Genomic DNA, 3,705 nt, shown 5'->3' with positions numbered 1-3,705 from the left:
TGTTATCCTGTAAATCTGAATATACTGCCAATAGCCTTAAAAAATGATTTTCGCCATGTTTTTTGGAATAAAATGTTATATAAATCAGGCTAGGAATAATATATTTACAAATCCCTCGGTAAATGTCTTCATAATATGACTAGGTACAAGACTGGAAAGTTTGGTGTATAAAGGTGCTACTGAAGTGGAGATTTCGGACTTGGAGTGAGAGAGAAAAGTCATTTTGAGAAAACTGGCTTTAAAGATTTAGCATCAGCCAATGAGATTGTGCATTTAGAGTAAAATCCCCCCTTTTACTTTCACGATTGGTTGCTGATAAAAAGGAAATGACCATATTTGGATCCAGCAGTGAGAGAGCAGCTTTCTAACGGTGTGTGTAATGACAGGGTGCAGATCGCGATCACGGAGCAGAGGGATGATTTATAACGACAACTTTTGATGAATTTATGAGAAATCTACAGACGCAAACAGACAAAGTGTAGTAAAATAAAGACCTAAATGTGTATTTTGGACTTTTTTTCACCACAAGTCTGAAAGAAGACATGTTATTGAAGACAAATATCCCAAAATCTCAAAATTGACCAGTGAAAAAAAAACTGTTTTTGCCTGCCGTGTCTCGCCTTAATAAGCGTGCACCTAAAGATTTATGTCTGCAACCTGAAGACGTGTTTCCGTAGTGTAGTGGTTATCACGTTCACCTCACACGCGAAAGGTCCCCAGTTCGAAACTGGGTGGAAAATGTGGGTGGTTTTTGCAAAAATTTCGTATGCGATTTTCTGTTGAGCAGGTCAGTACACTTGCAGGGATGTTTGTGGTTTAATCTCATTAGAAAAGGACAAAAATAAAACAAATGACCATTGAGGTTTCCTGTACAGTAATATAAAATGTTCGGTCTGCCAACAAAATTAGCAGCATTTTGCCATGTTAAAAACACTGGGCAGTCTATAGTTTCTGTCGCTTTTGAACAAGCGTACCCTATATGCGGTGGGGCTGCAGTCCAAATCAAGTTTCCGTAGTGTAGTGGTTATCACGTTCGCTTTACACGCGAAAGGTCCTCAGTTCAAAACTGGGTGGCAACAAGTGGAGGCATGTTAAATATAAATGCTGCAATTCGCTACAAAACCCTTACTTTTGAGACAGGTGAAGGCCATCGTACCAAGGAGCTGTAGGCAGATTGCCATGGCGAATAACCTCCGTTCTGTTGTTTGTGGAATTTACAGACTGTCACACTGCTTGCAGAGCAGATTATGGGAAGGAGCCATCTTCTAAAAAGCACATGCACCTCATCAGTAGGTTTCTGTAGTGTAGTGGTCATCACGTTCGCCCAACACGCGAAAGGTCCTCGGTTCGAAACCGAGCAGAAACAGTGGTTGGATTCTGACAGAATATTTAAACTGTTTGCCACGCTAGGTGGTAGCAGCGCTCATTTCCTTTATATGCTTTTTAATAAGCGTGCAGCTAAAGATTTATGTCTGCAACATAAAGATGTGTTTCCGTAGTGTAGTGGTTATAACGTTCGCCTCACACGCGAAAGGTCCCCAGTTCGAAACTGGGCGGAAACTGTGGGTGGTTTTTGCAAAAATTTCGTATGCGATTTTCTGTTGAGCAGGTCAGTACACTTGCAGGGATGTTTGTGGTTTAATCTCTTTAGAAAAGGACAAAAATAAAACAAATGACCATTGAGGTTTCCTGTACAGTAATATAAAATGTTCGGTCTGCCAACAAAATTAGCAGCATTTTGCCATGTTAAAAACACTGGGCAGTCTATAGTTTCAGTCGCTTTTGAACAAGCGTACGCTAGAAGCGGTGGGACTGACGTCCAAATCAAGTTTCTGATAATCAAATAAACAGTCGCCCTAAGGGGTCGAAAGGTCGTAGGACCTCGAGATTCGTCACGGACGACCGCCACGGGCCCCCGAATCGGGCCCCAGAGTATCGTGGCTCTAGATGCTTCCCGAGCCTAGGAGGCCCTCTAATCCTAACTGCTGAATTAACCCTAGCAGACACATGCTCCCATAGAGATCAATGGGAGACAGAGAGGTGCATAAAAAATAGCTAAAAATAAACTTGGCATGTCTCGACCTAGCCCGCTCGGTCTGTCGCAGAGGGCCACGTGACGCAACTTTTTGTCGAGTTTGGGGCCCCTCGGACCCCCGGGGGCCGCGCGGGAGCCACTGACACATGCAACTTATCCCATTCATTTTCATAGGCGTTTGGTGGACATCCCCACGGAACGGTCCCAATAGCTCCGAATGGCTCCAATTTGAAATCTGTGGCCCCTCAGGGTCCCCTCAGACGGTCCACAAAGACTGGGGTCCGTAGTACCCCGTTAAGTGCGTTAGAGTCAAAAACAGCATCCCACCTGTCACCTATTTGACGGGTGCCCTAAATGCTGTCCGTGGACAGTCCATGTTTAGGCTAATTATGCATAATTAATAGTTTTAATGTACATCAGTGTGTTGTATTCTGTCCCCAGTGTGGTGTACAGTAGGTTTGACCACAAAAAACCACTGTAATTATAAATTATGGCCTATTAATGCATTGACCACGGACAACCTATTTGGACTCCGTTAAATAAGTTACATGTGGGCCCTTACTTTGCCCACCTGTAACTTATTTGACAGGGTCCAAATAGGCTGTTCGTGGACAGTCCATTTTTAGGCTACAGTGGGCCCTTAATTTGCCCACCTGTAACTTATTTGACAGGGACCAAATAGGCTGTTCGTGGATAGTCCATTTTTAGGCTACAGTGGGCCCTTAATTTGCCCACCTGTAACTTATTTGACAGGGACCAAATAGGCTGTTCGTGGACAGTCCATTTTTAGGCTAACTATGCATAATTAATAGCTTTAATGTACATCAGTGTGTTGTATGGTGTCCCCAGTGTGGTGTACAGTAGGTTTCACCTTATAAAACCACTGTAATTATGAAATATGACTTATTAATGCATTGACCACGTACAGCCTATTTGGACCCTGTCAAATAAGTTACAGGTGGGCCCTTACTTTGCCCACCTGTAACTTATTTTACAGGGTCCAAATAGGATGTCTGAGGACACCTTCCTGTGCCGACCTGTAACTTATTTGACAGGATCCAAATAGGCTGTTCGTGGACAGTCCATTTTTAGGCTAACTATGCATAATTAATAGCTTTAATGTACATCAGTGTGTTGTATTGTGTACCCAGTGTGGTTTACAGTAGGTTTGACCTCACAAATTTGAGTTTTCCAAAAACTCACCCATAGTTTCCAAGAACTCACCCGCTCCAAAAAAGTCGAAAACAGCATCCCACCTTTAACTTATTTGACAGAGTCCCTGTAAGCTGTCCATGGACATGCCATTTTAAGTCTAATAATGCATAGTTCTTCTGATGGGACACATAGGCCATTCGTGGTCACATAGGCGGTCAGTGGGACAAATAGGCTCTCTGTGGTCAATGGGCAGGGCCATGGGCTATCACTTAGATTTGCCGTGGACGAACAGGCCATTCAAATAAGTTGCAGGTGGGATGCTGTTTCACACTATATACATGATGCTATATACATGAAAATATATACATTATTTGGAAATGGTTCTCCGCATTTCCTCTAACCACACCTCTTCTGAAACAGTCTCAGTCAGTGGGCAGTACACCCTGCCCCTGTACTGGCTATGTCCTGTTGCACTTGTTTTAAATTGCCCACATTTTTTGCAAGTGTTGGCCTCT

The 3,705-nt window shown here is 43.2% G+C and overlaps 2 non-coding genes across 2 annotated transcripts; both read left to right on the top strand.

Annotated features, from left to right (window-relative positions):
• The first annotated feature begins 1,293 nt into the window (after positions 1-1,293).
• Positions 1,294-1,366, top strand: trnav-aac (transfer RNA valine (anticodon AAC)). Its single transcript has one exon. It is a non-coding gene; the product is annotated as a tRNA-Val (tRNA).
• A 123-nt stretch (positions 1,367-1,489) lies between these two features.
• trnav-cac (transfer RNA valine (anticodon CAC)) lies at positions 1,490-1,562 on the top strand. The gene has a single exon. It is a non-coding gene; the product is annotated as a tRNA-Val (tRNA).
• Positions 1,563-3,705: the final 2,143 nt, after the last annotated feature.

This window comes from Siphateles boraxobius, unplaced genomic scaffold, assembly GCF_051911475.1.
Source record: "Siphateles boraxobius isolate OS27281-9 unplaced genomic scaffold, OSU_SipBor_1 39, whole genome shotgun sequence".
Classification (NCBI taxonomy): Eukaryota; Metazoa; Chordata; class Actinopteri; order Cypriniformes; family Leuciscidae; genus Siphateles; species Siphateles boraxobius.
This window is presented reverse-complemented; position numbering and strand designations above follow the sequence as displayed.